Source organism: Acinonyx jubatus, chromosome D2 (assembly GCF_027475565.1).
Source record: "Acinonyx jubatus isolate Ajub_Pintada_27869175 chromosome D2, VMU_Ajub_asm_v1.0, whole genome shotgun sequence".
Lineage (NCBI taxonomy): Eukaryota > Metazoa > Chordata > Mammalia > Carnivora > Felidae > Acinonyx > Acinonyx jubatus.
The window spans coordinates 67727197-67740888 of NC_069393.1; the positions used below are offsets into that span (position 1 = coordinate 67727197).

At 42.9% G+C, this 13692-nt stretch overlaps 1 long non-coding RNA gene across 1 annotated transcript in view; it reads right to left on the minus strand.

Moving 5' to 3' along the window:
• Window positions 1-285: 285 nt before the first annotated feature.
• The window catches only part of LOC106984773 (uncharacterized), a 33183-nt gene continuing 19776 nt past the window's right edge, over window positions 286-13692 (minus strand). The window contains exons 3-5 of the long non-coding RNA XR_001431775.3: window positions 10576-10661; window positions 4892-4965; window positions 286-3453 (exon numbers count right to left, since the gene is read on the minus strand). This is a non-coding gene — a long non-coding RNA (uncharacterized LOC106984773). The remainder of the gene's footprint in view (window positions 3454-4891; window positions 4966-10575; window positions 10662-13692) is intronic.

Below are 13692 nucleotides of genomic sequence, written 5' to 3' on the forward strand. Positions count from 1 at the left end.
CAACAGGGGGGCATGTGACCTGTCAACCGCATGTGAGAGTCAGTCTGTAAGCACAACTACCACTGTGCCGAAATGTGGGCACAGTATGGTCAGAGTGTGTTATTCTTCAGATTGAGTTGAGATAAAGGTGGTTGTTAAAGGTTATGTGAAATCTCCCAATTTTAAATGTTGGCTCAAATTCATAAAGTTCTCTGAGGGCCAAACAAGTCATGTAGTCTGCTGGTTGAATCAATCTATAGCCTGCCTATTCCTTTTTTTTTTTAATTAATTTTTTGGGGGGAGGGGCAGAGAGAGAGAGAGAGAGGGAGACAGAATCTGAAGCAGGCTCCATGCTGTCAGCTCAAAGTCCAACGTGTGGCTCGAACCCACAAACCATGAGATCATGACCTGAGCCAAAATCAAGAGTCGGATGCTCAACTGACTGAGCCACCCAGGTGCCCCATGGCCTGCCTATTCCTAACCTTTGACCTAAGGAAAGGTACTTTTCCTTAGGTCAGCAAATAGTTATGTGTTAGGTGAGTAGTGGGAAGTGACCTGAAGAGAAAGTAAGGAAGGAGGTGGGGAGCCATTGCCAGCAGAGGAGGGGTTAATCAGTGGAACACAATGAAGAGACCACACTGAATCTACTAAATGGATGGAGAAAAAGGAATAAAACCTAGAAGGGCAAGTTAAGGGAGATCATTGAGGGGTCCCTCCAAGTATTGATACCCAGGGATTTGATTTTATCCTGGAAATCATAAGGAGCCATTAAACACATCTGAGCAAAAGAGTGACTGACAGTTGGTTGCAGAAAGATTTTACAAAATCCGGGCATCCCTAGGATGTCTTCTGAAGTGTGGCACTATCTCCCTCCCTTTGATGAAACTAGCAGGCTGCCATCAAAGGATGAGTAGCAGAGGGCTGAAACCTGTGCCCAAATCAGCTTCACCACTCACGGGTTTGGCTTTGTTCTTTTCTCCTAAAGCCACTTTCTTGTCCTTCTCTCACTTGCAATGTGTAAGCCACCTCTAACGGGCCACCTCGAAGTTACTCAATATGGGTTCCAAAAGGCCTGGGACAATGAGGCTGGCTCCAGGGGGGATGGTGCTATCAGCTCCCTTGAAATCACAAGTGTAGAAAAACAAGGATTGCCTGATAGGATAATGGCTTTAGTGTGTTCACAAAAGGAGGCCCTGGAATGAAGTCATAGGCTTGAGTTATGCAGAGGAGAGAATTCTGATTCCACTCAGGATAAGCTCAAGTGCAGCGGGGAGAGGTCGACATTTGCATCTTTCCAGTGGCCATTTGATAGGAAACCTCTACTGGGCCCCATGAGAGATTCTGGAAGGGGGCAGCTTACGGTCACATTGCTTTATCCCCACCTCAATCCCTTTCACCATCTGGAAAATAGAAGACTTTTGCTGTGGGTCTGCCCTCCCTGGATGGCAATGAGGCTAAGTGAGGTGATTCTCCAAGGTTGCAAGTCTCCAAATTCCACCTGGGAGAAGGTCAAGAAAGATGGATGAGAAACAGAATCTTGACTTGCCCTTCTCCAGCGGTGCAGGGATCAGGACACCCTTGGTAGCCACAGTTGAATATTTGAGGTTTAAACTATTCACAAGTGACCCTGAAAATCCAAGACATGGAGTCATTTGTTCTTTCTGGTCAAGTGGACTTGAGTTTCAAGCAGTCAAAGATTGGGTTCTGGGATCCAGTTCCATAGTCAGTAATGGAGCCCAGTCAACAGGCTACAGTAGAATGCAGTTAGTGTCACAGATGTACAAGTTCATGGTAGGTAGTGGAAACTTATCCTGAACAGAGAGTCAACTGCTGGTGAAATGGGTGAGAGAAATTTTATTGAGGAAATTATACTCTATACCAGTGTTAGCAAATATGGGGATTCAAGAGGGTCCCAAGATCTATCCCTAGGGATCATAAAGGTTCTACTATGCTGCAATCAGAAATGGAGGTGGGCAGGATACCAAAATGTCATAAACCATAGGCTCTCAATGATGTCTGAAAAATGTACAGCTAACACAACAGTAACAACAACAATAAAAGAAAGGGAACAATTCACAGTCTCCACAGGGGTTGCCTCAAGGAGATGGGATTATGCATTTTTCTCTGTGTCTTGAATATTTTCTAAACTTCCTAGACCATCTGCAATGAGCAAGTATAACTTCTTTAGTAAAAAAAAAAAAAACCTAAAAATAAAAAGGGGAGTGAGGGCAGGAAAAGTGAAAGGAAAAGGTTGGTAAGCTCCCGAGGAAGTGTCTCAGCCTCACCGCCCACAGCTGTGCAAAAGCCACAGCTCAGAGCCACCACTCAAGACCCGTTCTCCACCTGCACAGCAAAGCAGTCTAATCGGCAGCCTTTCCTCCAGCTAAAAACACCATCAGCCACCAGACCAGCTTCACTATTAGAAAAGGTGACCTCTACAAATACCCTACGATTTCACTCATATGTGGAATTTAAGAAACAAAATAGAGGAGCATATGGGAAGAGAGAGGAAAAGAGAAGAGAGGGAAGCAAACCATGAAAGACTCTTAAAGATAGAGAACGGAGGGTTGATGGAGGGAGATGGGTGGGAGATGGGCTAGATGGGGGATGGGTGTTAAGGAGGACACTCGTGATGAGCATTGGGTGTTGTATGTAAGTGATGAATCTCTGGATTCTACTCCAGAAACCAATATTGCATTGTATATTAACTAAAATTTAACTTAAAAAGTAATAAAAATTAAAATAATAATAATAAATTTAAAAAAAAGAAGAAATGGTGGTCTCTACTAGGACCTTGCATATATGTGTGATCTTAGAGTATTGACAATGCACTCATGGGGCACCTGGGTGGCGCGTTAAGCGTCCCACTTCAACTCAGGTCATGATCTCGTGGTCAGTGAGTTAGAGCCCCGCATCGGTCTCTGTGCTGACAGCCCAGAGCCTGAAACCTGCTTCATATCCTGTGTCTTCCTCTCTCTCTCTGTCCCTCACCTGCTCGCACTCTGTCTCTCTCTGTTGCTCAAAAATGGATAAACATTTAAAAAATATTAAAAAAAAAAAGAAAAAGAAAAAAGAAAAGGCACTCATAACCTCCACCTACCTGTCTGCAGACTTTGCTTAGTAGCAAGAAATTATATCATTGCAATTATATACTTTGATATACAACTTCTAGTTTCTAAAACATTTTTTGATGCCTCTCCTCTGATCTTCATCATAACCTCGTAAGGAGCTTGATGCAAATGAATGGCCAGAGAAGTGGAGCCATTTGACCAAAAGCAGGACCAGAATGGGGGGTGCAGTGGGGGTGGGATCGAAGTGCCCTCCAAACCCAAGCCCTCTGTTCTCCAAGGGAAGACTGTGTTGGGCTGTGCCTATCTCGGAGTGTGCATAGAGCCACAAATGGATTTCCTATCAGATGGAGCCATCTTTCACGTCCCTCTGGCAAGGATTGATTTCCATAGCTTTTTAATCCATCTGTAAGAGAGCAGAGTTAGTTTCCAACCAGAAACTAAAGCAGTGTAAATGGTCTGAAGTAACCAGTAAGGGTCACAGGGCACAAAGGGCAGGGCACAAAGCCACAGAACTATCCGGCAATTGCAATACTTGAAACAAAAAATTGCAGGCCGGACTATGCAGCTGTCCAAGTTGCTCAGATTCAACATTTTGGGCTACTCCGTGTTGTTTTGTTTTGCTTTGCTTTAAAAAAAGTAAAGGAAAAAAAAATCACCACACTAGATTCTCTCATAAAGGATCTTACAGCTGCGTGTGCATTCTGGATGGTCCCAGAATATTGATACAGGTTCCCTCCGCTATCTGAATGTAGAGTGTTCCTACGAAACCTTCAGTAAGCTGAAAGAGTAAAAGCAAAGAAGCAATGACTATTAATTTACATGGGAAATTTTTTGAGCATCGCCAGGCCCAACAAATAACCTCTCTTAGGCTTTTTTGATACCTTAGGATACATCTTGCTAACGGATGCACAAAATAAATGGGGATAAAACACAGGTGCTCACAGACACAGTTCACAGCTCTGGAAGCTTCATGTGGAGATGCTGAGAGTCATTCTGGGGAAGGAGGTTGGCGGACCGCTCTTGCTGCCCGAGGTACATGCTGCCTTTCCGTAACAGCTCGCTGGGAAACAAACGCTGACCGCTATTTTTGCTTTTTTCCTTTTTTTGTACAAGCAAAAATCCTCCTTGGATTTCTTTCAGTTAGTGAAGACAGGTACTAATGTAGATCTCTCGTAAAAGCGAAGTAGCAGAATGCAAAACTTTTGAAAAGTGGAGGATACCCGTATCGTTGTTCAGGCCAACCTGTTGGCTCACTGGGTCACTGTCAGATAACACTGTTTGATTGTGAATTGTTAAATATAACAAATATTCAGTGACCACAAAATCACTAAATCAATGGACTCTGTAAAGACAGACAATGAAGATAAAAGCAAATGGGAACAAAACCAGAAAGACACCTCACCTGTGTCCCAATCCTGCAGGTGGAAGATGGTAGGGGGTTGACCTAAATTTCTCCTACAAGCTCTAACCCTGCATGTTTTTGTGCTGTGACCTGATTTCTCAGCACAGGGGCAGATACGGGTAGATAAATGGTTCCATAGGATATGATTTAAAAGAAGAGTTAGTGTCAGAAAGGCAGCGCTGGGGGCCAGAAGCACCTTGACCCTTGAAGCTCCCAGACCCTTGAAGGCCACTTGCTGGCAATTGAGATGGTGGGACCCCCAGCTCCTGAAACATGTGAGTTCTTGAGTCTATCCGGGAGCCCTAAGGGCTCAGATGAAAGATGTCTTTTACATGAAGGGAACTGAACCCCATAGAAGGACCCAGAAAAAACTGCCCTCCAGGGACTTTGAGAAATGGTGTTCAGGTGATAGAAATAGCTACTAGTTATGAGCACTTACTGGGTGCCAAGTACTTTATCTGTCTTATCTCAGTCTCCACAGCAACCCTTGGAGGCAGGTATTGGCATTACCACCTTTTTCCAAATGAGAAAGTGGGAGAAAGAGAGGTTAAGTAATTTACACATCATACACATAGCTCCTCAATGTAAGTGGACATCACACTTTAAGGGCCACCCACTTATAACCATCCTCTGAAAGAAAAAGAATCCAAATTTTTCTTACACCTGATTGCTGTACTTCAACCAGCATGAGCTTGACTTGGATCTCAGCTGATTGGACCAGGGGTCGGTCCTTCTATAGGCTGGTCAGTAATCATTGAGATAGCTGGCCTGGCAAAAGAGCTCTGCAATAAGGTACCAGCTGACCAATAAGATCCTCTCTTGGGGCTGAGCACTAATCTACAGAGAAGTTCAACATGCAGTGGGCTGTCTGCCCCGGGCATGGGAAGGGGGTGCAGCAGCATTGTGCCAAGATTTATTGTTCCGGCCAGATAAACCACCCAAAGCCCTGCCAACTCTGAGAGCCACCGACATATCCAGTTCCGGACCCTAATTTCTTCTGTCCCTCCAGCCCCCACCAAGAAGGGAGACCACCACCCTGTGCTCTGAAACCTGAGGCTTGTCTGCGTTGGGTCACAAGGCCTGGCTACTCTGAAATGTGTAAAGTCTTTGTACTGAACCCTGTTCCCATTATCACTGCAGGGTCTGCTCTTCAGATTTCAGCAGTGGAGGACACAAAAGAGAGAATGAGCCCCTTTATGTTTGTTTGTTTGTTTGTTTGATTTTTTTTTCCCCACACAGTCAGCTGCCATCAAAGTAACCATCACACTGTCTGCAATTCTGCTGGGCCGGGGCCCAGGAGATGGCCGATAGTGGGCACTTCTAATGGAGCTGGGGTTGACAGGCACAGCCTTGCCATGTTGCCAAAGGAAGCAGAAGGGGAAGCACCAGGCGATGAAGAAGGGGCAGAGAATCTCAACAATGAGAAAAGCATCACTTGGACAGTAGTGCAGTTGTAGCAGTAAAGAGGGTTTGGGAACCTCCGTTTTCCTATAATCCATATCAACCATTCAATCCTCACTATGAGCAATTAGGGTTTTTCAGTCTTATGTAAGTTACCCTTAATCACTGAGACATCCCATCTTTTCAACTGGAATGTTACTTTAAATCCCTTCCTTATAGAAAATCTGCTATTGCCATTGTGCCAAAATAAACAAGTTTTTCCAGATGAATCACTGGATTAATTAAACAGAGCCCCTGCACAGTCTCAGGAGCATTCCATGACCCTTTCCATGCCCACAGTCAGTGTAGAGGCTGATATTCACTGAGCATGTGCAGGGGTGTGGATTTAAGAGCTGTGTGCCATATCCAATGGCAGTTTCTTCTCTCTCTGTGCCAAAAACAGGGGTCTATGTGGTTAAACCTAAAGATTTTCAGGGAGTAAGATACCAAACCCTTCCTAGAATGAGATCAGGAAAGAAGTCGTTCTTTACCAACCCAGAACTAATGCTTCTGAAACAGGCTTACCCACAGAATGTTAGGACATTCTATGACCCAGGGTATGCTCTCAGATTTTTTCCAGGTAATTCTCTAATCTGGGGCCTTGAGCCCTGGTCAGGGCCTTTGCTTTTCATTCACTAGGGAATTAACATATGTTTACTGAGCATTTATTAAAGATTTTCAGGCTGTGAATCGATAAGGTTGGAGCTGTCCTTTAAGAAGATTGATCTGTCAATAATTTGCCTGGTCGACTGACATTAAGGAACACAGCCTAAGGCTATCATAGCAGTTAAGTTAGGATGTTTGAGGCCTGAATAGAAACAGTGACAGGGGAAATAGAAGATGATGGAATAGTGCAAGAAATCAGGTTAATAAGCAAATACAGCGTGGTAGCTTTAGAGCCAGATAATCATGGATTACATTCAAGCACCAGTCCTTACTCCAGCACGTGACTTGATCTTCCCATTTCAGTTTTCTTATCTGTAAAATGGGAATAATAAAACAAATTCTTGGGGCGCCCGAGTGGCTCAGTCAGTTGAGTGTCTGACTTCGGCTCAGGTCATGATCTCACAGTTCATGAGTTTGAGCCCGGCATCAGGTTCTGTGCTGACAGCTCAGAGCCTGGAGCCTGCTTCCGATTCTGTGTCTCCCTCTCTCTCTGCTCCTCCCCTGTTCACACTCTGTCTCTCTCTCTCAAAAATAAATAAAGATTTTTAAAAATTTTTAAAAATAAATAAAACTAATTCTTGATAGACAATAGATAGATAGCCACATAATCTTCCCAAAGTTAGCTATCTATATTTGACTACTATCTACCCACCAAAACTCATTTTTAATCTCTGGGCATGCCACGGAAGCTAAATGTTGCCACGTGATTGAGTTTTAGCCAATGGATTATGAGTGGAAATGATGTGTGCCTCTTCCAGGCTTGGCTTTTTCCCATTCCCCATTGGAGGCCCTCCATACTCTTCTCTATTTGCTTGCTCAATACAGAGATCTCTGAGGATTTGGAGGAGAGCAGAGCAAGTAGTGAGAATCGAGAAGCTCATTTCCATGGGTAACCACAGGAAGACCATCTTTCAACTGAGCAAACCCATTTGAAACTTCACATGAGTGAGAAATGATCTTCTATTTCTATTTTATTCTTGTACAGGACTTGACAATATCATCCTTCAGTAAATAATCATTATGACATCTCGGTATTATAGGCAATACAGAGACCTACAAGTTCTCAATTTACGAAGACAAAACATACATATAGCAGCACATACTAGATGCCATATACATGAGGCAGACAACAGAAGTTCAAAAAGTTCAAAGTCCTCAGAGGTAGGGGGATCTGAGATATCTTCACATAACAGGTTGCTTTGAGCTTGTCTTTGAAGAATGAATACTGGATTGTCTGTATCATGGAGATTCCACTCATTCACCTACATTTAAAAACATCAACAAGAAATCCCCCATCATCCAGTATCCGTTCCCATGGCCCTTCAGGTTGTACCAATATTTCTTTACTGCTCATGTCTTCTGTCAATGATGTCCAATGTGGTCTGGTCCTAGTTTCCACCTTGACCTTCACCCATCTGCAACCTTCTGAAATCACCTAACACCTACTTTCTATCCCCCAGAAGCCCCGGCTCAAGAAAGGAAGGACCTCCAGCTTCAGAATTGCTGGTACCCTTTCCCATGGATCCATCACAGCCCTGGGCTTATGGCTCTAAAAGAATGGCTGGTAAATGAGAGATAATTATGCACACATACTGCTCCAGCATTTTGCTTTGCTCCTTGCAGCTACTGATCAATTAATCCATTTTAATGACGATTTCCCTCTGGCCATACAGGCAAAAAAATCTTCATTACAGAAACAAACAAACAAACAAACAAACAAAACAAACCCTGATGGATCCAATGAAAGGACTTTGTACTTTAACCATTACCTTGTAAAGAAAGTATGCAACAAAAAATTACCCCTCTAAATTCCTTCAATCAGACAACGAATTATAGATGCTATGATGACAGTTCTGCCATGCTTTACAATTTGCTTTAATCAAAACTATCACCCTTTAGCCTTTAAAATCAGTTCCACCTTCCCAAATTTTCAACTTTTCCAAAATGTTTAACACGGGCATTGTAATTCTCCAGGTTCAGAAAAGCACAATGTTTGCGTTAAGATGCAAAGCAGACTTAAAAGTGTCACAGGTCATTCTGCCAGTTTATTAAACAAACGAGACCCCCATGTGCAGGGTCAGAAAAGCAGAAGAATAGAACTACTCAGAATTTGGCACAGGAGATGATTCAGCACTCTGTGGAACATACATTTTGCAGGGAGAATGCTAACAGAGCTGAAAGATTTGGAAAACACTCCTTCCCCAACCCCAGGATGCAATTTGGTTCTCAGAGCAAAGGGGAACCCCTGGCAGGTATGTGCCCTGCAGTTACACAGAAACCCTTTTGGTGCAATATGGAAATGGCCTTCTCCTCAGAAACACACTTACACAAGGGTGCCTGCCTCAAGGGGCTGCAGTAATGAGAACCAGTGAGAGAATTCGTCACAGCACATCAGAGATGAACATCTGTAGGACTTCAGAAGGAGTCTAACTAGGGCTCTTTTGGCTAACTGGCCAAAATGTCACCAACCGACTTCACAAAGAAATACAGAATAATACTCTCCTGTGTTTGAGGGCAGTTTGAAAGTTCTTTGGCTTCTTCCAAAGAACAACTTCGGCAAATATTTTCTAAATCAGAGCCTCCTTAAATGCCATACCCTTTGCCTAGAATACTCTTCCTCTACATACATACTCCCACATACATGTGTGTATACACATGAACAAATCCCCAGCTCATTCTCATCCTTCAGGCTCCATCTTAAATCTCTTCAAAGAGATTTCCTTGACCAGGTTGTCTAAATTAGATGCTTCTTCTCTTTCCTGTTATTCTTTATCTTTATAACCCATATGTGTCCTTCCTCAATATCCTTATATTTACCCCAAGTAGAGGATCCACAGATCTTCCTCAACTTAGGATGGGGCTGCCCAGCTTTACTAGGAGTGTTGTACCATGTATCGCTAGCCCAGGAAAAGATCCAAATTCAAATTTGAAGTATGGTGTCTCCTGAACACATCACTTTCACACCATTGTAAAGTCAAAAAATCTTAAGTCGAATCATCATTAAGTCGAGGACCATCTGTCTACATATTCATATACGTTATTTGATTACTACCTGGTACATAAGAGACACTCATTATGTGTTTGGTGAATGAATGAATGAATGAATGAATGAGAGAATAAAAGGATGATACCTTAGGAAGTTTTAACAAATTATTCACCTTGAATGTTTTAGACCAGCAATAAGATCCCTAATCTTGAACTGAAAAGGAGCTATTTTTCATTCTCTAGTCTTATAATTAGAGGTGAGGAGGGTGGTGGGGAGACAGGCAAGGGAGGGGCTGATGGGTTCTACTCTCCTGAGAAAATGGTAAGGTTTTATCCCCTGCTTAGAGGTTAGCCAGTTAAGACTGGAGGTTCTCCTGGAAAGACCAGTTTATCTGCCTGGGTCAGTCTGGTTCCCAGAAAATGGTGGCTGCTGGGTCTGGGGAGGGATGGGGGAGGCGGAGCTTCTTGCTCTGAATTTCTGATGCCCTATCAGCACAGGCTCTTTTCTCACTTCTCAGTTCTCCTTTATGAAGTGTATTTTCTCTGAGGGGAACACCACTTTCTCTGGAGGACTATTAATTCCCAAGCAGTAAGCCATTGAAGCCTGTATGGGAACGCCCACTCATTTGCAAATTGGCAAAAGAGTCTCCCACAAAGTAGAAGAAGGCTTGATTCAGGGCTTAAAGGAAACAATGGAGTCCATTTAACAAAGCCAACACTTAATGAACTCAAAACAGTGTGCTTTAAAAAATAAGTTAATAAAGAAGCCTTTTAAACTTTAATGCATGTTTATTAGCTTTATTTCTAAAGTACCATCTGTTACTATAAGTGCTTCCTAGTTTGTTTTTCATCATGATTCATCACCTATATGATTTCTGAGCTATGAATGAAAATGTTGATTGGAACTTTGCAAATGGCAACCCTTTGGTGTCTGGGTCAGCTTTCACAGATCATGCAAGACCTTCAAATAGAACAGACAACTCCTACTGCCTGGCAATTCGCAAAAGAAAAGCACAGGAAAGATGAGCTCACCTTTCAGATGAGTCTGCCATAAAATCCCCTTTACTGGATTCTTTCAGGATCCTGGGATTGTTCAAATCTTCCCATCAGTTTCATTTCTGTGTTTTATGGAGAAATAGCAATTTAAGTCTCAGTGGGAGACATTGCCCCGGGGTCCATCCCCCAGTGGCCTCCCTCTGACTCCACCATCATCTCTGGAAGGGAGAGGGGTGTTGGAAAGCAGAGAAGGGATAGGGTGGAGGAGTGAAACAGTGGGTAATTACCAGGAAAAAATAGGAGCCTCCTACCTTTTATCAGAGCAAGCATCAAATACTGTTCAGCCCAAGTACATTTTGTCCTGTTCTGTTTCTTATGCAAATTCAACATCTAGTGAGCTGCCTGCCACAAAAGTTGACTCCGCTTCCCCAACTTCATTCAACTTGCCCTTGAAAGGAGTATCATATACCTGATTGTTAGCTGGGCCCCCACCTCTAAGAAATTGTAGGCAAGATCTTATCATTATCAGGCTTTTCTAGAAATCAAAAGCACCTGCTCTTTGATAAGGTGGGCTTCTAAAGAGAGAAATATTCCCATTAGAAAATGCCCAGAGTTCATACGAGAACACTAGTGATAGGTCTTCCTAGCCTGAGGATACCAATCTCAGATGAACAAACTCAATGTCAGTAAACTTTACTGACCATTTACTGTGTGCCAAGACTTGTGCTAAGCAATTTACATGTATCATTTCATTAGGTCCTTGCAACGGCCATAGGAGACAGGAAGCCTGATTTTACAGATTTGGAAACTGAAGGCTTAGAAAGGTCAAGTTACTTGTGTAAAATCATACAACTGGAAATGTGACCGAGTCATAATCTCTCAATCACAACCTGTGCTTAGTTACATATGACACCATTCAGCATTGATGACCATAATGTATATACTACCCAGTGATGACCCACTCTTAATGGGCTTCCCTCTTTGGATTTCCCAAGCAGAACAAAGCATAAAACAAGTTCTCCCTGATGCCCTGCCCCTTATAGAGGAAAATAAACCAGGTCTCTGTAAAATGATTTATATCTCATTTAATACTCTAAAACTATGTCATAGATATTATTCATATCCTTTTAGGACAGGAGGAGATTAAGGTTCGTGGAAGCTAAGTAACTTCCCCAAGAACCCACAGCTAGTAAATGGTATTGATGGACTTCTGATCTCAGGCCAACAGCAGAGTCTGTCTGCCCAACCTATCCTATTCTGCCTCACAGCATCTTATAGGCATTTATCAGACATTCCCACTGGGAGACAAGAAAGGTTTTGATTTCCACTGCAACACTTTCCTTGAGTGAACGCTGCCCTTCCAGGTCAGAGGCAAGATGATCCTGTTGACCTACCTGGGCCAAAGTTGGCTGAAAGGAAGGATGTATTTGAAGATGTGTGAGAAGAACCTTTTTGAAATAGAAACAAATATCCCAGCATACCTGGAAGAGCAATACTGAGTTATCAGTGATGAGCAATCATTATGTTGAATCAGAGGGGCCATGCTCCATGGGCTAGGTTGCTTTGGGCCTCTGTGACTTGGCTTACTTGGTAATTCCTCTGCCAAGCATCTTGATTTTCCCCCTTTTCCCTCCTCTCCAACCTACATCCCATATCCCATCACTCTGCGCATCCCTCACCTCCCACCCAGTTGACTTGCCTGTGTCTTCCCAGGGCATGGTATACTGTTGGGGCTCAAATGTTTAAGGAAAAGGATGGAGGAAGAAGCACAGAGTTAGTGCTAAACCCTACAAAAGAGAAACTCAGAGAATTCACACATATTTGTCAAAGTCACGTGCCCTTTTTTGTGCTCAGGAAGTAACGCCTGTAATGAACTGTGGAGATCGCTATAAACATGCTGGTCTCTCCGGGCCACATGAAACTTGATCCAAGTGTATAGATTAAAAAATTATGTTCCATCCCCCCTTCCCTCTTCAGCCCACTCGGTCTTTATCCATAAAATACATGCATGTCTGCTATACAATGTAGATATGTCTCCTGTTAAATGAATCTAGGATACAACACATTGTGGTACTTTTCTTTGAGGAGAAAACAAAACAACTCCGGGACATAGACATTCGCACGAAATTGTTCGTTGTCTTTTCATGTAATCTACCATTTATCCACCACTTTACAGCTTAAAAAAACCTTCATTTCATTGCTCTTCCTCCCTGTGACGTAAGCCCAGGCCTATGGCTTCCATTTAGAGAGAGGGAAACTGAGTCACAGACATTTTTAATGACTTGCCACATGGCTACTTCCTTGGTTCTTAGACATCGTTGTTGTAAGACATAACCCAACTTAACAACAGGTTTTTAAGAAGTGAGGAAACTTTACCATGTTATGTATACATATCGCTTGTAAAACACATCCCAGTGTTTCTGCAACATTCAATTACATACACTTGGAGGAAGGGATGTGTATCTTAAAACTAAGGAAATGTGGTAAGTAGCAAATAACAAGTTAGCCCAGCATTCTGATTCTGAGTCAGTGTGTTTTGGTGACTTAGATTCTCAGCTACATTGTAAAGCCCTGCCAAGCAAGGCATTTTTCTGCATTTTTTACATCCGTCTCTTGAAGGGCTTTATGTAGGGGTTTCCACACAGTATACCCTCACTTAATTGATAAAAAGAGTCTGTTTCTTCTAAAAACATAGATTAAAACAAACCCTGATTTTTCATTCTTAAATTTCTGGGTGCCCAAAAATCTCAGGTAACATATTCAGCAACTTCCCAGGAGCAGCATTTTATCTGTCGTTTTCAGTGGGATCTTGCTTGGTGATAAAGGATTGAGCTATAAGATTGCCTTTCTAATATTGCTCTGGGAGACTAACAGAACTTTAAAAGCCTGCAGATGTAAAATAAAAAGTTATATTTCAGGATGAAGTTCTAGAGAAATGCCAGAATGATATTCTGGTTCAGCGTTTATTAAAAAATATTAGAGGGGAGGGACGCCTGGGTGTCTCAGTTGAGCGTCCGACTCGATTTCAGCTCAGGTCATGATCTCACAGTTCGTGAGATTGAGCCCCGCATCGGGCTCTGCACTGACAGCATGGAGCCTGATTGGGATTTTCTCTCTCCTCTCTCTGCCACTCTCTCAAAATAAATAAGTAAA